The sequence below is a fragment of the Coenobita brevimanus genome, chromosome 26 (genome assembly GCF_032717465.1).
Source record: "Coenobita brevimanus isolate Jiangsu-jjx chromosome 26, ASM3271746v2, whole genome shotgun sequence".
Lineage (NCBI taxonomy): Eukaryota > Metazoa > Arthropoda > Malacostraca > Decapoda > Coenobitidae > Coenobita > Coenobita brevimanus.
The window spans coordinates 45,847,460-45,871,855 of record NC_136979.1 but is presented as its reverse complement, the minus strand read 5'-3'; the positions used below and the strand labels follow the sequence as shown (position 1 = coordinate 45,871,855).

The following is a 24,396-nucleotide window of genomic DNA, read 5'->3' as shown; positions in this document are numbered from 1 at the left end:
AAAAATAATATCGCTTGGTGTCAATAGGAGAGAACTAGAAATGACGTCCTGTGGTTGAAGGAGATAATGTTTTTTTTATATTCCATGATCTTCCTTTGTGCATCCCCCTTGTATTTTTGTTGATTGTTTACCTCTCTGTCTCTGTCTCTGTCTCTCTCTCTCTCTCTTTCTCTTTCCCTCTTCCTCCTGTTATGCGGTCTGTGTATCCTTCCTTCCTTCCCTCCATCCTTCCTTCCTTCCTTCCTTCCTAATCAGTTACGCAATTCCTTCTCTCCATTCCCGCGGGCCCCCGTCTCTATCATCTTTCAATCCATCATGATTGAAACGGGAACTTACAAATCCTCTTTCCCTCCCTCCCAACTAGTCACACCTTCAGTCTTCACTCCCAGCTCACCTCCACTCTCCTCCCACCCACACCTCCACATTTTTCTTCCCTGTGCCTCCACACTCCCCCCCCCCTCCACACCTCTCCCCCCACATCACCCCCATTTTATCATTCTCTTCTCGCCTCCACAGCTCTACATCCGTACCCAACCCCCCCCACACACACACACACCCATTCCTCCCAGTTTCCCTCCTTCGACCCATCTTTACCCTTTCTTCCCCTCTTATATATATGATAGATAAAATTACCCAGATGCTCGTCATTCATGAATATGCTGATATCCACAAGGAAAAAGGAAACACGAATTTCCCGAGCGGCATCGTGTACTCATATTATCGGGAGAGGACAAGGAGTTTCCCCATGAAAATGCGAATATACGAAAGCATTGGGAAATCTGTTTGTTTTTTTTCTTCGTGGCTCTCTGCATACATCTGTTTATTCCTTCATTATATTCAGTTTTATTTACATACTGTCCCTTGCACCATCCACTCCACGTCTCCTACTCTTCTTACTTTCATCTTATCCACTTTCCCCCCGGCCTGAGTTCAATCACGAGGGGTGAAGGGGGGGAGGATAGATGATGGCCCTTCTATCCTTGCCGCGCCGGGGACCACAAAAATGGATGGTGTTGTAAAGTTTGTTGATTGGGGAGATGCGGGGTCGGGGTGCTGTGGGAGGATACATGTGTGGGGGAGGAGGAAGGAGAGGAATGCGTGTGTTGAGCATGGCGAGATGCTTAGAGAGAGAGAGGGAAAAAAAACAAAAAAAAAGGACGTAAATAAAAGTAGATGAAAATATGATAACCTGGAGCATTAAAAAAAAGATAAATAAATAAACACTGAATGAAAATATCTTTGAGGAAAAAATGCAGAGACAAGAACACTAATAAAAAAAAAATAAGTAACTGAAGAAGAAAAAATAGAAACCAATAATACGTAGCAATATGAAAGTACAGGTGAAGGATTTTGTGTTTTGAGTATGTAATAGAACACATTAAAAGAAAAGGCATAAAAGAGGCATTAAAAGAAGGCATAAAAACACTACAGAAATTAGTCTACCGTCGGCGCTCTTGTAGTTTTTCCTATCCATAAATTCGTACCTAGAATTTCCACTCTGCCTACTGTTTCCTATTTTCCATCCACGATCACATGCACACCTATCTACAGTCACATACATCTGTACGCACACCCGCTCCTCCAACCACACACACACACACACACACACACACACACACACACACACACACACACACACACACACACACACACACACACACACACACACACATCCACCCCCCCACACACACATCCACCCCCCACACACACACATCCACCCCACCACACACACACACACACCCCACACACACACAATCACTAACACCCAAACTCCCAGCCATAGCAACCGAAGAGGATATCGAAGCGAGTTTAAAATATAATTACGAAAATATAGAGCCTCGACGGTATAATTAATTTAGCCTGACCTGCGAGCCATAGAAAACGGGTGAAAAATTATATCCCCACTGACGATAGATTTTGGCGAATTTAAGGCCTGGCGGTGGATCGCGTGTGAAAAGTATCGTAATCGGAAATGAATGTATCGTGGATTGCTAGTTACCGGTAACGTATTGTTGATTATAAGTGCGTGTACCGTGTCGTAAATGTGCTGATGCCGTGTTCGCCCCTTTACGATTTAGTGCCTGAATATATTGGTCGTGAAAATGATCGTAATCGGAAAGGAATGTATCGTAAACTCCAAAAGCTGTCTTAAAATGCATAAAAGTCTGTTGCATATTTGTGTGTGTGTGTGTATCGTACTAGGTAAGTAAATGTATCGTAAGAAGGAAATCAGTGTACCATAATTTCCACATAAATGAAACGTATGTGGCCAATAATCAGTCATAAATTCCTTTGCATTTGTCTAATCCCCGAATTGCTAATAAAGGGAAGGTATTAACTAACAAAATTATTCATCAAGTTAAAAACAAGGAAAGAAAAGCAGGAAGGCTGTTCTATCCTTGTCTTTAACGGATAGAATAGTTTTGTTAGCAATGACCTTCACTGGAGAGATTATTTGTCATGAAGATATTGGAAGAGATTTTTTTGCACTAGAGAGAGGGGAGGGGAGGAGAGGGGAAAGAAGACACAGGGGTGGGGAGGAGAGAGGAGGGGTAAAGCAGAGAGGGGAAGGGAGGAGAGGGGAAAGAGGAGACAGGGGAGGGGAGGAGAGAGGAGAGGTAAAACAGAGAGGGGAGGGGAGAAGGGGTGAAAGGTGAGGAAGGGTGTAGGGGGGGAAGGGAAAGGAGGTTAGTAGGTGATAATGGGCAGTCCTTATATCGTAATTTAGTTTAATCACTCCCATCATTACGTCGTATCGTTACCTTCGGAATTTTCAGCTAACGAGCAGCAACCAGGCGAGTACAGGCACCAGAGTAGTGTGTTCACCCCGGGATAGTGTGGCTGTGTTAGAGTTGAGTTGGGGAAGTGAGACGCGCAAGTTTGTGTAATGTGCTGGAGATGAGTTAGAGGAGTGAGATGCAAGTAGAGTTAGAGGAGTGAGATGCAAGTAGAGTTAGAGGAGTGAGATGCAAGTAGAGTTAGAGCAGTGAGATGCAAGTTGAGTTAGAGGAGTTAGATGCAAGTTCAGTTAGAGTGGTGAGAAGTTCAAGTTAGTTTAGTGTCTTAGAGCATCTTGTGCCCTCTTGATAATTAGAGTCTGGCTAGACTTTACCCTACAGAGTGGGATATTTAACTTTCAGTCTCATGTGCTTTTTTCTTTTAACTTTGTTCTTGCTGCCTCTAGTTTGGAAAATTTCTTCTGCTGTGAATTAAATCTCTTAGAGACAGCAAGACAACGGTGAAATATAGATCATCGAATTGAAGGGGCTAATTTTGGCAACCGACAGACGATTACTTTCACCTCAAAATCGATGGTAACCACAACTACCACCATTACTCACCACGATGACAATCGCAGCACCAACTACCAACATCACTCTCTCCACTTTGACCAACTCTCTCTCATCACAAGGATTCCTCCCTCCTTCTCTTCTCTTGATCTGTGTTCCCTCTTCCTCTTGCTCCCATGACTCCTCTCTTTTTCATTTCTCTCTTCTTCTTCCTCCTCTTCCTTTCTGTTCTTTCCTTCCACTCCTTTCCACCATTTCTTCTTTTTGCTTCGTCATTCCTCTTTCTTTCTTTTTTTTATCTTTTCCTTTCTTCTCCCTCTCGAAGCTTTTCTCCCTCCCCCCCCTCTTTTCTCTTCTCTGTTATCTTCCTCCTCTCCCTCCCGCTCTTTTCTTCTTTCATCGTCTCTTCTTCCTTTTACATTCCTCTTGTTATCTCTTCCGCTTCCCTCCTCCCTTCCCTGCCTCACTTTCCTCTCCTTCCTGCACCTTCCATCTCCCCAGCTCCCCACTCCATCATCCTCCTATCCTTCCCATCTCCCCAGTCCTCTCACACCAGACTAATCCATTCCATCTCACCACACCGCCTTCTCCTGCTCCACTCCCCACGCATTCTCCTCTCTCATCTCCACTCCCCTAACTTCCCTCCCCTCTCCCCACTCCCCTCACCCCTCCCTGCCTTCATCACTCCTATTACCTCCCTCCCCTTTCCCCAGCCCACTCCCCTCGTCCTCTCCCTCCCTTCCTTTCGCATCTTACCTCTGTTCCTCATTTCCACCCCCATCCTCACTGCTGTCACATACCCCGCTTACTCTTCCTTCCTTGCACCTTTCATTCCTTTCTTCTTTCCATCTTTCTCTTCATCCTTTCTTTTCATCACCATTTCCCCCATCACTCCCCTACCCTTTCCTCTCCACTCACCCCCCCGTCCCTACTGAAAGCCAAACAAGGTGACTGGAACTGACCCCTTCCTCAGGCTATCATTGGGTTACACGGGCTTAAGTTGGAGAGAGAGACAGACAGACAGACAGAGGGAGGGAGGGAGTGAAATGGACAAACAGATGACGCAGATAGTGAGATACAATGGGATTGCTAGAAATATGACGGTGATGATAGAGAGAGAGAGAGAGTTTGTGTGTGTGCGTGTATATGTGTGCGTGCATGCCTGAGTGAGTGTGGGTGTATGAGTTTGCGCCCGTGCGCTCGTCTGTGTCTGTGTGTGTGCGTGTGTGTGTGTGTGTAGGGATGGGAGGGTAGGTATCGTGTTCCTTTCACTGCGTTGTACGAGTATTTATCCTCTCTCTCTCTCTCTCTCTCTCTCTCTCTCTCTCAGTTATTATTATTATTATTGTTATAAATATATTCATATATAAGCAAAAGATACGAGTATTCCACTCGAGAGGTGTCAACGAATGATAAACAAGATAGTTATGGACTGTTCACCATGACGGATTTATTTCATTGGCATTTTGACAGAGCCATTTGTCAGCATCATCCCTAAAAATATACAAAATAAAAGCAAAATGTATTGAAATACTGACAATTCAAAAAACAGCTGCAATCGTGGTTAGTGTTACGTGTCAGTCTGAACAGAAGAAATCGAACTATTATTGTCCACACTACATGTTAGTACCTTTTTAATTGCTTTTATTCTTTTTACATATTTCTACAGGCTTGCTTACATCTCATTTCTTTTATCATTAGTAAACATTAATTTACTTAACACAAGGTTTAATTTTTTTTTTTATTGACATTAACCCACACACTAACACGTAATATAATGCTCGGTTTATTCGTTGAACACTAACATATAATTATGTATATGTAATATATAGATAGATACAGATATAATTTTTATGTATACTACGGTGTATATATATATATATATATATATATATATATATATATATATATATATATATATATATATATATATATATATACAGTATATATAATTATGAAGATGCTTCAGTTGACACAGCAGGGTAACAACATCACTAACGGCAGTCCATAAATTTTTACGATGAATCATACGGTGTGTGTGTGTGTGTGTGTGTGTGTGTGTGTGTGTGTGTGTGTGTGTGTGTGTGTGTGTGTGTGTGTGTTTATCTCCCTTGTACACTTTCACATTTTCTTTTGCTTTTAAGTCTTCCTTCTCCAGACAATACCAGACACTGTTTTATCCTCTGTTTTTTTCCCTTGTTTCGTTTTTTTTACCCTCTTATCCCGCCCCGAGACACACTCCATTTGCTGAACACAGAGCCAGATAGTGGAGAGAGAGAGAGAGAGAATAAATAGAACCCGTATGAAGGCAACAGGAATAAAACACGAATTACGCTCTCGGGTTGAATGTTGACGACAAGAATATGGCATTAAAATATCAAGGTCACAGAGAGAGAGAGAGTGAGAGAGAGAGAGAGACGGCAAGACAGAATTGGGTCCCATTTACAGATCTTATCGCGCCAAAGTCTCTCCCTCCTCCACCTGAATCATCATTATCTCACGTCTCCCTTTCCTCTCTGAGCCATCTCCTCCCCCTTTTCTTCCCCTTTTATCTTCTTCCAGTTTTCTTCACCTCATGGTCATCATCATCCTTTTTCTCTTCCCCTTCCTTTTCCTCCTCCCCTTCCCTTTCCTCTTCCTCCTCCCCTTCCTTTTCCTCCTCCCTTTCCTTTTCCTCTACCTCTTCCTCCTCCCCTTCCTTTTCCTCTTCCTCTTTCTTCTCCTCCTCCTAATAATAATAATAATAATAATAATGATAATAATAGTGTTAATAATGGTAAAAGCAGTAGTGTTAATAGAGTAGGATTAAAAAGTAATACATAATTTCATTATCGTCATCGCTGTCGCCATCATATCCATCATCAACGCTTACCTCGCTTTCCTCTTCTTCCTCCTACTCCTCATCCTCATCCTCATCCTCCCTCATAACCGTCATTTCTCCCCTCCTTGTCCTCCATCTTCACATTTTCCTTTATCACCACCACCACCACCATCATCATCATCATCATCATCATCATCATCATCATCATCATCATCATCACTCCACTCTCTCAAGAACGAGTGAGAGTCAGCCAGGAAACAGAAGGTATGAGATCCATTCTACAAATCACGAGCCTGTACATTTTTGCGCATTTTGGGGATATTGTACTTTAATTGCGCGATCTAAAGATGTTTTTACCTTCACAGCATGTTCCTTGTGTGTTTTGGGGATGTTTACCTTCCTTGCGCGTTCTTGTGCATTAATATTAATCTGCACTCGTGAAAGCTGTGCCGTTTTTGCGCGTTCTTTACATAGTTATTATTTTCGTTTTCGTAATATCTCAGTTCGGATAATAGGGAAGGCTTCTTTTTTTTTAAATATCCGACTCTGGGTCTAGGCTCGACAGTCCGTTCCCTAAAACACAGCATCCACATCGGCGCTAATACCCTCCATCCATAGTCAACACATTCCAGCAGTCATACCGTACAGGGCTGTTGTATCGGTATTACTGGAAGTGCTGTCGTCAAATACCGCTGGACGTCTTGGAAGATCAGTGAAGTCAGTGAAATTCAGATCATCAGACTGTCACTTACCTCATCATGGGATCGAGGTCACGTTCTTCCGGACACCTGACTTCTTTACACCTGACCACCACCACCTTTGCAGTTTCTTGTGATATTTTTCCTTTGCCATTTCTTTACATCTTCGTTCCTGGGCGTGTTTCAGATATTTCTCACACTTTCTTTAGATCTCCCTCCTTTGCAACATCTTCTCTATCTCTTTTTACGCTTTATTAAGCTGTTATTCCATGGTTCTTAATTGGCATCTTCTTATGATTTTTCCTCATGTAGCTCGTACACATCTTTTTTTCCTTTCTAATTTTTTTTCCATGTTCCTGTATTGCGTCTTCCCGAGATTACCCGTGCTCTCTTTCTTCTTCTTCTTTTTTTTTTTTCGGACTTTAGATCCTCTCGCGTTGCTTTCTTTTACGGCCCTGCACTTACTTGAGATTCTGCCAGCGCTCAGTTTAGGCTGGATCACTTTTTTCTTTTCTTTTTCTTTACAGCTTCACCAAGATAACGTTTTTCAGTGTGTACTTTATACGTCCATATTTTTTTTTTTCAAGCTTAGAAGAGACCATTTAAGCTGGAAATACAGTATAACCTTCATTAACCTTTCCGCTGCTAGAAGGTTTTCCTGAGCTGAATGTAGTCCGGCGTTATCTAGAACAAACTGAACAGAATTTAAAGACGGCGGAAAAACAGGTGAAGTTCGATCTTCCTACCTCGCTGCTATTTTTTTCTTTTTTTAGTAATAAGTGAAATGCAGTCGAACCGCCTCCTCGTCTCACAGGTCTTTTATAAGTGAACGTTATTAATAAGGGTTTATCTTTTCCCTCGAGTACTCAGTTTTGATAATATGACACTATTGAGTCTCTCGGGAGCATCACCTCAACATTCTCTATTTTTGCTTCTTCATTCTCTCTGTGCTTGCTCCTTCATTCTTAATACGTTTGCACCTTCATTCATTTTGTGCTTGCTCCTTCATGCTTTACATGCTTACTCCTTCATTCTTCGTATGTTTGCACCTTCATTATTTTTATCAGTTTCATCATTCTTTTTATGCATATTCTTTGCCTCTGTTATGCTTGCTTCTTTATTCTGCTGCTTGCTTCTTCATTCTTTTTATTATTGCTCTTTCATTCTTTATATATTTGCACCTTCATTCATTTTGTGCCTTCTCCTTCATTCTTTTTATCATTGCTTCCTCATTCTTTTTCTCCCTGCTCCTTCATTATTCTTACTCCTACTCCTTCATTCTTTAATGCCCGCTCCTTCATTCGTGAAAGTGGCCACTCCTTCCTCGCCTCTGGAATAGCTCCCCAATCCATCAAGATTCGCCTCCATTACTGTCCTGCTTCCCGGTTAACTGATGAATATTCTGCGCGTTCTTGGAAACTCCTGCGCCTTTTTGGAATTACTGCCCGCTCTTAGGATGATCCGAAGACCTATTTTTGGCCGATCCCTCCGACACCATCCATGATCTGCGTTTTTACGGGATGATGTGAGAGGGTACTGGTGGTGGTGGCTTTTGTGTGGATTGCCTGGTTAGTCTTCTCCCTGCCTTTCCGCTTTATACCCGAGACTTGTGTGTGCTAAGAGGGGGGTTAGTGTTATTGTGGGCTTGTGTGTGTGTGTGTGTTTGTGTGTACCGGTATGTTTTATTTGTTTTGGTCTGCCTTTGTGTGTGTGTGTGTGTGTGTGTGTGTGTGTGTGTGCGTGTGTGTGTGTGTTCCGGTATGTTTTATTTGTTTTGGTCTGCCTTTGTGTGTGTGTGTGTGTGTGTGTGTGTGTTTATTCTCGGAACATATGCTTTCCTTTATGACCTTGTTTGAGTGTGTGCGCATTAGGCTTTAGTGTTTCCCTGAGTGTGTACGTACCTTTATGTGTGTGCGTGTGTGCGTGAGACTGAAAGAGCTGACTAGGCTCTCATGTCTAGGAGAACTGGCTGCAGGCTTTTTGTATTGGGAAAAGGAGGAGGAGGAGGAAGAAGAAGAGGAAGAAGAAGAAGAAGAAGAGGAGGAGAAGGTGGAAGAGAAGGAGGAGGAGGAAGAGGAAGGGGGAGGAGGAGGAAACAGAGGAGGATGGAGAGGAGGAGGAAAAGGGGAGGAAGAGGAGGAGGAGGAAAAGGAAGAAGAAGGTGGAAGAGAGGGAGGAGGAGGAGACGTTAACATCGAAAAAATATAAAATCCACAAAAACAAGGAAAGCAGGAGCAACGAAGTCAACAACAAAGAAAACAGCAACAAAAACGACAGCAGTGAAAGCAGCAACAACATGCACAAAAACAAAAACATCAACAAAACAGGAAAACGACAGCATCTTACATCAACGCTTTTCTTAACAATATTTTCTCGCTGTTATGGTAGTGTAAAGAGCCTGGTGGTGTAGTGGTTAGAATGCCCCAATTAAAATGACGATCTTGCATGAATTCGAGCTCATGGAGTGACTGGAGATGTGATGCCACCAGGGGAAGTAGGCTGGCTATCTACACGTAAATGCATAGGACTCAGGTAGCCGCGTCTCTGATCCCTTAACCTGGAAGGGGGTAAAATGGGGTTGGCTTCTGCTGTTCTAATGATGTGTTGGCAGAGCAGCGGACGTCCTTCTGCTGGGCCATGATTCGAATCCCAGCTAATGCAGGGATTATGGCGAAGATTTAGACATGCCAAGTCAGTTTTTGCATCTCTTTGAATGAAACACCGACAAAAAAAAAAAAAAAAAAAAAAAAAAAAAGTTCATATTTCCTTTCTTATTCTTGCTTCCTTCTGACGTTTTTTCTCTCCTTTGAAAAAAGCTCTGGTGGTGAAGTAATTATACCTCTTTTACTCTAACATGGCCTAAAATTGGCATCTCTCCATCTTCATTACTAAGTTGTAGCAAGAGATTAGCACTAGAATCCGAGGCTAGTCACGAAGATGTGGTATGGAAAGAATTTAAAGCTACAGTATGGTCATTTTCTGCCAGTGAGCTACGTGAAATAAGCAGCAAAAGGACGAAAATCTAGGCCAAGTTAAGGTGAAAAGGGTATAGTGAGGGCAGTACCTAGCTCCTTTGGAAGTCTGTCTCCTCGACCATGTATTATTATGTATTAGTTGGTAGCAAGACTATACAAAAACAGTCGCCGTATTGAAGTGATTAAAAAATTTTCCAGTTAGCGTTTATTATTATTATTATTATTATTATTATTATTATTATTATTATTATTGTTATTGTAATTGTTGTTGTTGTTGCTACTTTGCCCTTTATTTGTTCCTTGTTTTATTTGGCCAAATTACCGTAAGAAACATTTAGTGAGAGAGGAAGACACACCATCCTCCACTTGTATGGATTTTGGATACTCTCTCTCTCTCTCTCTCTCTCTCTCTCTCTCTCTCTCTCTTCCATCTTAATCTTTTTGCTCTCTCCTCTTCCTTCGCTCGCTGTTTCTTCCCTCGCCCTCCCCTCCCCTCTCCCCCTCCCCTCTCCTCTCCTCTCCTCTCCTCTCCCCCTCCCTCCCCTCCTCCGCCCCCTATCCATCCTTCATGCTGGACTGCAAAATTGCTTCCTTGTTTCCTCCGTCCCCATCCATCATATTGTTTATCTATCTAACTTTCTATCTATTTACGGTATAGTTGTTTATCTATCTCATTGATAGATTGGTGGGAATATACAATAGATAAAGGCAGATAAATTATGTATATATGTAGATAAATTATGTATATATATCATAAAAGATAAGAAGATAGAGACACGAATATGTATCTGTTGGCATCTAATTATCCATCCAATTCTAAGTATATTAAACGAATCTGTCTACATTTGTATATATATATATATATATATATATATATATATATATATATATATATATATATATATATATATATATATATATATATATATATATATATATATATTTATTATTCATGTCTTTGTAAATCCATCCAGTCCTACCGACGTACCTGTCTAGCCTGGTATGTGCCTATATTAATACAGTGTGTTTCTTTTAGTCTGTATCTGTGTATTGGTCTTTGTTTATCTGCCTGTCTGTATTCTTCCATATTTCATGTCTACCTGTTTGTGTATGTCTGTCTGTTGTGTCTGTCCCTCCCCTCCGTATCTCCTCTTCTCGTCCCCATCCATCCCCTTATCCTTCTCACATCTGCTTTCATTTTTCCTCACCCCCACCCCGTTCCCCATTCATTCACTTCTTCTCTCTATACCACTTCCTCCTGTGTGTACCTCCCCTTCATCCTTCCCCACCGTCCACCTTCCCCATTCGCCCTCTTCCCCATCCCTCCTTACCCCATTTTGCTGTTCTTTATTCGTTCCTCCCTTTTCCCTGAACCCCCCAACCCGTCATCCGGATCCCCTTTCACCCCTTGTCATTCGTACCCCTTCCATCCTCATCCTCCTCTTCTCTCTTGTCTCCCATTTTCTTTCCATTATCCTTCTCCCCCTCTCCCCACCCGTCTCCCAACCTTTCATCTCTCCTTTCTCGTTTTCTATTCTCCATCTTCCCCTTCAGCTGTCCCGTCTCCATCTCTTCCATCTTCATTTCTTCCATCCCTTCTTTTCCTTCTTTATTTCATCTTTCCTTTCAGGTGTCCCATCTTCATCTCTTCCATCTCTTCTCTTCCTTCTTTTTCTTTTTTTCATCTTTCCTCTTTTTTCTCCTTCCCTCTTTTCTCCTTTCCCTTCTTCATCTTCCCTTCTCCGTCTCTGCATTCTTCATGTATCCCTTCTCCATCTTTCCATTTTCCTTATCTCCCTTCTCCATCTTCCCATTCTCCAGCACTCCCTTCCCCCTTTCTCCCTGCTGGTTCCCTCTCTCCCCCTCCGCCTTCACTCCCGTCTTGTTTTCCTTCATGATCCTTTCTGCTCCCACCCTCGCCCATCTCTCCTCCCCCTCTCTTCTCCTCCCCTCCCTCACCCCGCCATACCCCACCCGCCTCATCCCCTCCGCATCACTCTCCAAATCCTCGCTTACCCGCTGAAAAAGAATATAGGTTTGTGCAATGGGCGGAAAATGGTCTTTCTCTGCAATTATCTAGAGCAAATATTTTTCTCTTATTATCCCTTTTACCGAGACAGCACATTATTTTTTTTTTTTGGTCTCGGCTTTAGGACTTTGCTGTATACCTATGCGTAGAGTAAACTGAAGCTGGGGGGATTTGGAATAAGTGAACTGTTTTCGGTATTAGAGGGTAGGCATAAACCAGATGGAAATCGGGGACCTGAAGGACCGAAAAGCATATTGAGGAGTGTGTGGAAGGGGAGACCAGTGTGTGTTCAGGCAAAGGTGGTGTATACTGTAGATGGGTATTTATGAAGGTATAATGGTGCCGTCAGTGGTGTACGGATGCAAGGTAGAAATCCTAAATTCTGGGAGCCGGAAGAGGGTTGAACTGTCAAGATTATTGTGCTTAATGTATTTGGGGTAAGATTTTTTGACCGTGAAAAATTACGAGAAGAGAGGTATGGATATTCGCGTAGTATAGCTCATTTGGTAGACCAGGGCGTGTTAAAGTGGTACGGCCTTGTGGAGACACTGGGTGATGAGGCTGACAAAGTATATAAATCAGAAGCATAGGGGACGGGATGAAGGTAGAGGCCAAGGAGGGTGTGGAAGGATTGTGCGAAAGAGATTTGTGTTAATGGGGTCTGAACATGGAGGAGAGTGGAAGAGATCAGACTGAAATAAAATTAAGTGCTTATGAGGGGATGACTCGCTGCCAATGAACTAAAACATGAGAGACGTACTGGAGGTGGGATAGCCTAAACCGGGGCTTGACTGTATACTAGAATATTGGTATTGGAGTAGACCATAGTCCTATAAGCGACAGCCCAAGAAGAAAAATATAAGTGAACGAGGTTGCATTCTCCTGGTTTCGGGCGTTCCCCCCACCCCCCATGCTGCTGAACTGGACAACAACGAGTTTGTGAGTGGATGGTTGGATGTGTTGGGGGGTGTGGGTGTGGGGGGGTGCGTGCTGTATGTGTTTTATGACAGAATGGTTCATTGTTTATGCCTGCCGACTTCGGTTGGAGAAATTAGAGGAATGTGGGACACTTCCTGCGTTATTATTCTTGTGTTGAACTTAGTAGTAACCTCGAAAGGATCAGTAGGTCTGTTGCTGTTTGCTCATTTTTATACTCTTTTGTGCAAGTATATCCAACGAAGTAATGTAAACACAAGCCTTTAACTGCCATATATTTGTTTATCACTCACCGTACTTGTGACATATTTACATAGCAAATTGTTATACGAGTGATGAATTGACGATAGAAGCTACAACAGAAGTGCAGAGTAAACAAGCTTGTTGGGTAAATAAATAGTCACACGTTCACTTTGGGGCCGGAAATATGAATCATCCTGTTAGTCTGCCATCCCACCAGTCATATTCCCTCCATCAGTTCGGTGACCATCCATTTCTTCAACTCGAAAACGTCTCTCTCTACATATTCTTTATACCATCAGACGAGTTTAATCGTTTAGGAGAGCCTCAAGTAGGGGAGGGATGAATAAGGCCCATATCAGATTTCACAGAGTCGACGTGTCTCAGCTAACTTGAATGATAGCGTTTGGTGATAGCATGAAAATAGCTAATAAAAAGAAAATACCACCGTAATGAGTAGGTTAATTCCGTCCTTTCTTTCACCCGTCCACGATTCCAACAGCTCATTAAATTCTCTTCATGTCACCAAGCCATCCATCCAAATAATTGCATCCATACTTCTGTCATTCCTTCTCTCGTTTCCATAGTTCCTTCCTTCCATCTTTCCAACGTTGCTTCCTTCCATTCATCCATCGCTCCTACCTTGCATCATACCTTCCTTCCATTTATCCACTTTTCCATCATTCCTTCCTTCCATCCTTCCTTCCTTCCCTTCATCTTTCCACCCATCCCTCCAGTCTCACTTCTCGCTTCATGCCACCCAGTAATTTGTCTGATCCTTCCATTGTTCTAACCTTCCCTCACTTCAACCATCGATTCATCCCATGTACACCCTCATTGCTCCCCTCTGCTGCCATCCACCCACTCCATCCGTCTTTTCTCCCTGCATCTTTTCCTCTCTTCCTCTCTTCTGCTATTTCTTCCCCGTCACTCCTCTTCCCCTCAACCCCTCTTTCAGTTCTCTTCAACCCCCTTTCCCCTCTACCCCCTGTTCCTTTTCTCTTCCCTCCTTCCTCTCTCCTTTTCTTCTTCTTCCCGTGCACACTAACCATCCTTATTTCTCTTCTCTTTTTCCCCTCTTCTTCTCTTTCCCTTCCCCCATCTTCCTCCGCCCCATTGTCCTTCTTCGTCCACCCTTTTACCCTTTTCCCCTTCTTTCCCTCTTCCCTCTTTTTTCTCCACCCTTCTTTCCCTCTTCCTTCCTCTCGACCTCTTTTCCCTCCACCGTCTTTCTCTCCTTCTTTCCCCCTTTTCTCCCCTTTCCCTCCGTCTTTGTTCCTCTTTTCTCTCTTCCCTCTTTTTCCCGTCTTCTCCTCTTCTTTTCCTCCTCTTAGCTTCTTCCTCTCTTCCCCTTTTCTCTCCCTCTCCTTCTCTTCTTCCCTTCTATCCTCTTCTCCTTCAACGACTCTGTTTTTGATGTCATATGGGAAGGGGTAGGCAATAAACAGGAGAGAGAGAGAGAGAGAGAGGGCACAGACACACATAACAGAAGATATTACTGCAAGTATATATACAGATCCCCATTTAATAAGGCTCACTGCTCTCATGTCGTCTCTGTGTCACTTGTTTATTGGTTTCCTTGTTTGATTGCCTTTTCTTGCTTGTTTTAGGTTGTGCTTGTTTATTTGTTTATGTTTGTACTGTTCCTTTTGTTTTGTTTGTCAGTATAAGTGTTTCTTGTTACTTATTGATTTATGTGTTTGTATTTGCTTCCATCTGTGTGTGTGTGTGTGTGTGTGTGTGTGTGTGTGTGTGTGTGTGTGTGTGTGTAATTGTAGCTTGTTTGTGTGTGTTTTTGCGTACATGGAATTACTTTTCTGCTGTTGTTTGTGTATACTGTATTTCCTTGTGGTCTTCTTTGCTTGCGTGTGGTTGTCTGTATTTACATGTGTTTATCTTTGTTGTGTTTTTAATGTTGTTTGTTTTGTGCTCGAGAGAGAGAGAGAGAGAGAGAGAGAGAGAGAGAGAGAGAGAGAGAGAGAGAGAGAGAATGGCGGAGGAGGAGGATGTGGGTCAAGAGTTAATGTCTTCTTAACCCCAATTCCGTTATCTCCCTTTTAACTCAGTCACCATCATAACATCTCTCTCTCTCTCTCTCTCTCTCTCTCTCTCTCTCTCTCTCTCTCTCTCTCTCTCTCTCTCTCTCTCTCACACACACACACACACACACACACACACACACACACACACACACACACACACACACACACACACACACACACACACACACACACATCTTAATCTCTTCCTATCTCCAGACTACATACTCGTAATGGAGGTCCAGTTAGGTAGTGATGGGGGAATCGTATCTTATATTTTTTCTCTTAAGTACAAAAAAAAATCTTCTTAAGTTGGATAAAGTCGTCTGGGGGCATCAAGAATAAGGAAAATGTGTACTCGTGCTGAAGGGGCGATGGAGGACCCCCATTTTCCTTGAGTTCCACATCACCCTCTCGACTTCCGCGCTTATTTCTCCTCGAAGACAGTTCCTTGAGAGAGAGAGAGGGGGGGGTTGTATATATCTTTATTTGTTGTTTATCTGCATTTAATTATCCATTTATTTATTTAGCTTATTTATTTATTCATATTTTCGTTTATCATTCACTGTCAGACAATTAAAAATGGGTATTGGGGGAATAATTTTGTTCCTCCAAGTTTTCAGTATCAGAGTTCATAACAGTTACACACACACACACACACACAGATAGTAGATAGATTGGTAGGTAGATAGATAGATAGACAGATATACAGACAGACAGACATAGGCATTAAAGCATTTCGATTATCACACGCATCACTCATACAGACATCCCTTCCCCATTCGTGCTTCGCCAGCGTCACGTTTTGCTGTCACTCTCCCTCCGAAAAGAAAGTTCGATTCTGCAGTGGACGGCTTAGGAATTTGGTTATGATTTTCACGTATATGTATTTATCCAGAGTGTGACGTTCATGTGTGTGTGTGTGTGTGTGTGTGTCATGTGTATATGGGTCAGGAATATTCAGTCAAGCACGAATTCTCCGCCTTTCCTGTCTGTGAAATTCTAGGGATTCACTCTCCGGTATTCAGAGCGCGGAGGATGGAGACAGAGAGAGAGAGAGAGAGAGAAATGCAAGAAGCGAGAAGGGAATGTAGGAATGAAAGCGGTGGGATTGACAGAAAATTGTGTGTGTGTGTGTGTGTGTGTGTGTGTGTGTGTGTGAGAGAGAGAGAGAGATGTGTAGCACGAGGGAGTGGGATGGTGTTTTCATTTTGCCCTATTTTGCTTGGATAATTTTCCCCACCCTTCCTCCCAAAATATTCTTGCTTGTTTGCTTTTAAAATGCCGCTTCCTTGCCTCCTCCTGATTTTGTGCTCCCGTGGGCGGTGGCTGGCTCTCCTCTCCTCTCCTCTCCTCTCCTCTCCTCTCTCTCCCTCTCTCTCTCTCTCTTCGTTTTCTGCTTGCACACATTTCATGATTGATTGCCTTCCTATCACGCTTCCTTCCCTCCCTCCTCCCCGCTCCTTCATTCCTTCTTTATGATTAACTCTAGTTTTTCGACTTTATCTCCATCTTTCCTTCCTTTTCATCCTTCATTCCCTCCATTCCTTCTCTTCGTTCGCTAATTCGTTGATGTCTTCTTTCCTTCCTCTCTTGCTTCCTTCCTTGTTTCATTTCCTTCTGTCAGTTAGTCTTTCAACCATTCCTTTGTTTCCCTCCTGCCTTCTCTCCATCCTACCTTGCCTTACCCCATTTTCTTCCCTATTTATCCATTGTTCAGTATCATATCATTTTTTGTACTTCCGCCTCTTCTTACTTCCTTTTCTCCACTGTATTCTTCTTTTTATCCATCTTTCCCATTATTGCCTCCTCCCTTTCTTCTTGTCCTTCTTCTATATCCTACCTTCTTTTTGTATTATGTATTCGTCTCTGTTACACGTCTTCTTTGTTCCTTTTCTTTTCTCTTCCTCAAACACTTTCTTCACTCACACTCCTTCACGCCTCTTCCTTCCCTCTTCTGTAATTCCTGTTTCCTTCTTGTTAGCTTTTATTTTCTTATTTTTTGTTTTTTCCATTTTTCACTTCTTCTTTCCTGGTCTTTTTTTCTTCCTTCCTTCCTCCTTTTGTTTTTTCCTGTATATTAATTCTCCATCCATGTTCCAATCTCATTCCGTCCGTCCTTCCTTTTTAGTTCCCTCCATGCCTTCGTTTCTTTCGGTCGTTTCTTCGTTCGTTCGTTCCTTCGTTCCTTCCTTCCTTCCTTCCTTCCTCTCCCTTATTTCCAGCCTTCCTTCCTTTTTTCACATACGCTTCCAATTTATCTTTCCTTCTCATTCTTCTTACACCTCTTCCTTCCAGCTTTTCTTTTTCCTTCCTTTTCCCTTCACCGTTCTTCTACTACCAGACGATTTTATTCAGCGATTTTATTCAGGTGGAGCAATATTGGAGGGATTAACTAAAATTACGTGTATCTAACCCCCTCTAGGTCAAAAATTTTCTCCTAAGCTGCGTCAGACTGCTTGTTCGTTGGAAAAATATAATGAGCTAAGACATCCTCGTTGTGAATGGTTTTATCCTCTTCCTCCCTCCTTCCCAGACATATATATTCCTCCTCCTCCTCCTCCTCCTTCTCCTCCTCCTCCTCCGCCTCCTTCTCCTCCTCCTCCGCCTCCTCCTCCTCTCGTGTCTTCTTAGCATGGCCGCTCCTCTCCTGCCTTCAAACATCTATTTCCATCACACCACACTCCCTCCCCCCTTCCCTCCCTGACTTCCTTCTCTCCCTCACTCTCTCCTCCTTCTCCCTCCTTCTTTTCCTCCCCTCCTTCCTTCGTCCTCTCCGTCCCTCCCCTCCCTCCTTCGTCCTCTCCGTCCCTCCCTAATCCTACTTTATCCGTTCTTTTCATCCCTCCCTTTTACCTTCCTTCCTTCCTTCCCTCCTTATTACTTTCAGTTCGCTCCCCTTTTTCTTCCTTTCCTTCCCTCCTTTCTTATTCCACCTCCATCTTCTGTCAATTCCTCCCTCAATCCTTTCCTTTCCTCTCCACTCCTTTCTCCTCTCCCTTGCTCATCCCTCCCACATTTCTCTCTGCCTCTATTCTCGTCATGGTCTCTCCGTCACTTCCTCTTTCCCTTTCCTTCTCCTTCCTTCTCCCCCCTTCTTCCTTCTCCAGTCCTTCCTCTTCTCTCTTCCTTCTTTCTATCCATCTCTCCCTCCTCACCCTCTCTCTTTCCCTCACTCCTCTCCCTCTCTCTTTCCCTCCCTTTCTCCCTGCTTCTGTCCAATACCTCCTCCTTCACCACCGTGGTATCGGCGGCTGAGAAATAAGAGTGTGGCCAAGGAGTGAAAATATGCCACACACACACACACACACACACACACACACACACACACACACACACACACACACACACACACACACACACACACACACACACACACACACACACACACACACACACACACACACACACACACACACACACACACACACACACACACACACACACACACACACACACACACACACACACACACACACACACACACAGACGGGGGCTTTCTAAAAAGGAAGCAAAGAATTGGACAGATTTGCATAGATAGATAGATATTACTCTTTACTGCTCTGGCGAAACGAGAATATTTCCAGTGCAGCAGACTCTCTCTCTCTCTCTCTCTCTCTCTCTCTCTCTCTCTCTCTCTCTCTCTCTCTCTCTCTCTCGTGTCACATCGCCAGCGAGACAGATATTAGCAGTCGTTTTAAGGAAGTAGGTCAGGCCAGGTCTCCACTCCTTTCCCTTTACTGTTATATAGACCGGGCGGACCGAACCCTCTGCCATCTCAAGACATTCCCTTCATCTGCAGTGATTTAAAGACAAGGTATACTTATAAACCAGTACCATAGATAGAGAGATAGATAGACAGAAGTAAGATTCCGCGTTTTGTTATATATGTTGTGAAGGTGCCAGTGTTTTGTCACTTTGTACTATATATATATATCCTTCTCATACTTCCTTGATTTTTTTTCAATGTTTATTCCATTTCTTATTATCTGTGCATTTTCCTTTATCCTATAATTCATTTCTGCTTAACTGACGTCTTTTGTAGATTTCCTGTATGTTACTTTTGAGACCAGTTCTTGGATATTGCTTGAAAAAATCTTAGAACTTCTTAAGATTAGTTACAGAAATAATATGTGGAAGGAAATTAAACGTATTCTTTGTAGCGAGTCCTTAGTATTGCGTTAGTCTTGTTTTTTTTTTTTTTTTGTCACCTGGAGATGAAAATAATAATTGTTTTTGTTTATTTCAGGTAAGACGATGCCCAGGCAGACACATAAGTGAGAATCAGGTGAACTTGTGTATGTTTTTATCTAGTTATTCAGTTTTTTTTTTATTATTATTATTATTGAGAGAGAGAGAGAGAGAGAGAGAGCGAGCGAGCGAGAGAGCGACCAAAGCTACACGTAAATAATACAATGATTCACGCGGAAAAATAGGAATGTAAAACCGATATAAAAGTAAAAAGACTAACGCTACTCTATTCCCATCCCGATCACGACATTGCCTAATTTATATCGGGTAGGAAGAGGTCCTGAAAGTCTGGCGATGTCCGATATTCAGACGATTTTTGCCCCTGTTCTGAACCCCGTCCCGAATATTCTGAAAAAAAAAGTGGAAATCTCCTGCGCTTTCATTTCGCCTCCCATTCACCGTAAATTTGATGAGATTGTGAGTGTGGGAGTGTGCGTTTTTGAGGAATTTGGAGATTTTCTGAGATTGGGGGTTTGGAGATAGATTGATAAACAGATAGATAGATAGATAGATAGATAGAGAGGTGAATATGAATGAATATTTGATTGACTGAAAATAGATTGTTATTTGACTGGGTAAATGAGAGATTTAAATTACGAGTAGATTGGTCATTAGATAAATATAGTGATAGATAGATGGATAGAGATAGATAGATAGATAGGCAGGAGATTAGTGTTTGATTATATGATTCAGTGAGTGAGTGATTGATGATAGATAGGTCATTAGTCCTAGATAAATACAGTGATACTATAGAGAGGTCAGTGTTCTTGGAGCAAAATATAAAGAAAACTGATTAGTAAATTATTATTATTGTTGGTAGTAGTAGTAGTAGTATTTTTTTTTTTTCTAGAGATGTTTTCATAATCGTCGTCACCATTAGTAATATATTCAATAAATTCATCACCATCATGTTAATTCATTCGCACCAAAGGATGGGAGACTTCTGTCCTCCTCATCCTACTCTTCCTCTTCCTATTCCTATCCCTCCTCCTCCTCCTTCTCCTCCTCATCATCATCATCATCATCATCATCATCATCATCAACATAAGCAGCAGCAGCAGCATTCCTTCCCCTTCCTCTTCCTAATCTTATTTTTTTCAAAATAATTGATCATCATCCATCTTTTCCTACTTCCTCCTCTTTTTCTTCCTCTTCCCATTCTTTTTCTTCCTCTTCCCTCTTCAGGATCAAAGAGGTGACTGGCGTATGAAGCAACACTCTTTACCCTCACTTTTTGACCTGCCTGCCTCCTCTTACGAAGTGGCTGAGGTCACCAGTCTTGAGAGACAGACAGACAGAGAGGGGGGGGAGGAAGGGAGGGAGGGAAAATCCACTTAGCTTGAGCTCCAGCCGCCATTAATGTTAAAATGTAGAAACTGAAGTGCCAAGAAGGGAGAAAGGAAGTAGCAGCTGCAAGAGAGAATCTCTCTCTCTCTCTCTCTCTCTCTCTCTATATATATATATATATATATATATATATATATATATATATATATATATATATATATATATATATATTATACACACACACACACACACACACACACACACACACACACACACACACACACACACACACACACACACACACATATAATCACCCAGATGACACAATGGGAATATATTACATGAGCCTGACATACATCTGTCCTAAAGTGTGTTTAACAAAATTTTCGACGCACCCTGGTCATAGATGGAAAAACTCTCCGGGAACCCACTACCGGTTTTCACAACAAAGATTTTAATGCAAAGGTTGGGAGTCCTTCAGTCCGATGACATATTTTCTTTTTCAACTACCTTCAGATAATTTATTCAGTTTGGAGAGAGGTATAATATTGCCAAGGGTTTCACGGACACGGTTTCTAGCCCCGTCAGAAAAAGAAAATGGGTTCCAGAATATATCAAAACATTAGGAATTCCATCTGACTAAAGAGGTAGAAAAGAACCCATTAAACTTGCGTGTGCCCAGACGAATTTCATGTTCTGGTCTTCCAAAAAACAATTCTTTTTTCACTACTGCATATAATCAGACAGTTATTCAGTCCCTAAGCCAACCCAATGACAAGGAAAACAAGTCGAGCGGCGTTGTAATACCCTGGAGGTGCAAATTAAGACCTGTGTTATACTTTTCACCTGGCGTCGGACTTTTTATTCGGCTGTGGGGGACCGCCTTCAACAAACGAGGTAAAAACTGCGGCAATTAAACGCAAAGCTTCATTTTATGGCTGTAGCACTTTCCTGTTTGATTTTTTTGAAAGGGAATTAAACTGAAACCTTGAAAAACGATGCATAATTGAATGAGGGAATAAAAATAACACACACACACACACACACACACACACACACACACACACACACACACACACACACACACACACACACACAGAGCGAGAGAGAGTTGAACTAATATTGTTTTAAACTGCAACACATGGAGGGCAATTGGCTTAATGGGAGGGAAGAGATGGAGGGGTGCGGAGAGAGAGAGTGAGGGAACAGGCAAGGAGGAGGAGGGAGTGGAGAGAGAGTGTGGGCACAGACAAGGAGGAGGAGGAGGAGAAAAAGAGAGAGAGCAAGGAGGGAGGAGGAGGAAGATGAAGAGGAGCGGTGAGAGTGAGGGTACAGGGAAGGAGGAGAGAAAAGAGAAGGAAGATGGAGGGAAAGGAAGTAGGGAGATAAGGAGGATGGAGGATGTAGAGAGAAGTATGGCAGGAGGAAGATAGAATGAGGGGAAGCAGGAATGAGGAAGGAGGAAGCAGGGAAGGAGGAGGATGGAAGGAAAGGAAGTAAGGAGGTAGAGAGGAAGGGTTATGCACAGAGGAGTATGGCAGGAGAAAGATGGAGGGAGGGAGGAAAGGGAAGCAGGGAGGAATGAGGAAGTAGAGAAGAAGCAGGAAAGAGGGAGGATGTAAAGAGAGGAAGCAAGGGAAGAAGAGGGAAGAGAGAGAGAGAGAGAGAGAAGGAAAGGATGAATCGAGGGGGCAGGTAGGGAGGAAGGAAGAGGGAGTGAGATAGGGAAGGAGCAATTAGTAAGAAAAAAAATGGAGAGTTGTTAGGGAGGAAGGAGGTAGGGAGGGAGGAATGAGAGAGAGAGAGAGAGAGAGAACCCCTTCACAATAGCGACTTTTTTTTTTTTTTTTTTTTTTTTTTTTTTTTTTTTTGAAGGCGTTATCAGGGAACCAGACGAACTGAACTGATATGTTTTATTGAAAGCCATGCGCCCTCTTTCCCCAGTTTTTTATCCTTTTTATTTGAGGGAGAGGATTGACCCCACCAAGAAGCATGAGAGGAGGACGGTCACGCTCCTCAAATATCGCATTGTATGTGAGTCCAATGTACAGCATGTAATAAGAAAAGGAAGCCAAATCTGTCTCATTTCACTATTTCTGAGAGTTTTTAGATTGGTGAGGGGGAGCTGACACTCCTAAAAAGTACGGTTGCAAAATTGTATACAGTGAGAGACCGATGTAACCAGGTGAACTCACCTGGGAAGCTTCATTCAGGTCCATCAGATAACCTAGAAGTTAAGATACACACATACACACACACACACACACACACACACACACACACACACACACACACGGAGGGGGGGGGGAGGCAGAATCTCGTACACTGGTATAGGGAGAATTACTTTAAATGATTCCATCCTGCTTCCTAGGATTAATAGTTCTCTTTTATGGAAGACGTGTTTATCGTAGGAATTCCCAAAGACTTAGTATACCAGCCAAGTAACCCGAAACATAAAGGTCTAACAATGACGTGAAATCCATGATATATTGCATGAAACTTGTGACTAGAGACTTCAGGTAAAATATCTAAGACTTAAATCCAGTATCTAACTCTTGAAGCATGAAATCTTAACCTTTGTACTTTTACCACAGTGCCGTCTTATTTCTTTTTACTCCTGCAGTATACGCAGACGATTTTACTGAGGTGGACAGATTTTTCGAATTGAAGGAGATAGCTATAGCCCTTCATGAACTAAATTACTGGAGTTAAATCGTCGAGAAAAATCCCTAGATGTTAGTAAAATAGACGAAAAGGATGTCCTCGGTCTGAAGGAATTAAAACTCCAAACCGTAAAACTGAAACCAGCAGAAACCTCCAGCATCGTACGTAAGAACCCACAGAAACCCAAGGCGTGAGCTTGTTGATCCTCGTAATGTGAAAGCCAAATTAGCAAGTCTCTCACCCTCGACGAACCTACGCCTCTTCCTCCTCCTCTTCCTCTTCTTCCTTCTCTCCCCCCTCCTCCTCCAGGCAGCTAATGTTTGTTTATGTTTGCACGTCAGCTGTTTTTGTTGACATTTGAGCTTTACTTTTTGGTGTGTCGTGAGTTTTTTAATAATCCAATATTGTTTTAATTTTCAGTAATTTATCGGCATTTATAGTTGAGATTCAGCTTTTTTTTTTTTCTCCAAGTGTCAGGCGTTTTTTAAAGCATTGGAATCACTTTATTTTCTGTACATATTGGGCAGCCACTAAATTTCTGTCAGTCGTCTGTTTGTGTTTTCATGAATTTCATTTCTCTCTCTCTCTCTCTCTCTCTCTCTCTCTCTCTCTCTCTCTCTCTCTCTCTCTCTCTCTCTCTCTCTCTCTCTCTCTCTCTCTCTCTCTCTCTTTTGCATCAGCTGTCTATTTTCATTTTTCATCTACCGTTGAGTTGGGTGCTTAGGTATTAGCTGGAGGGGTTAATAAAGCTTCCACACCGAAAGAGGCCTTGGCATAGAATTACACACACACACACACACACACACACACACACACACACACGAGAGAGAGAGAGAGAGAGAGAGAGAGAGAGAATCAGTCAATACCTCCACAACTAGCCACAGAAAAAGAAGAGGATGATTGAAATATTAATCCTAAAACCATGAAACGTAATCTTTAGTTTATTCCTGCAAGTTTCAGATATTTTTCGGAGTCCCGTATTGCAGTGAAAGGGTTATTGATGGCTGTATCTGACCCCTCCAGTGTAAAATATGAATCCTAGGCTGAGTTAAAATGCTCGAAAGTGACAAGGATTATTAAGCAGTGACGCCATCGTACCTGATTAAGTTGGAGACAGGTTGATAATCATAGACAGATAGACAGACAGAAAGATAGAGAAATGATCA

At 42.5% G+C, this 24,396-nt stretch overlaps 1 protein-coding gene across 1 annotated transcript in view; it reads left to right on the top strand.

Moving 5' to 3' along the window:
- LOC145394105 (FMRFamide receptor-like) overlaps nt 1-24,396 on the top strand; it is a 379,045-nt gene that overhangs the window by 254,301 nt on the left and 100,348 nt on the right. The gene's annotated exons all lie outside the window — the stretch shown is intronic.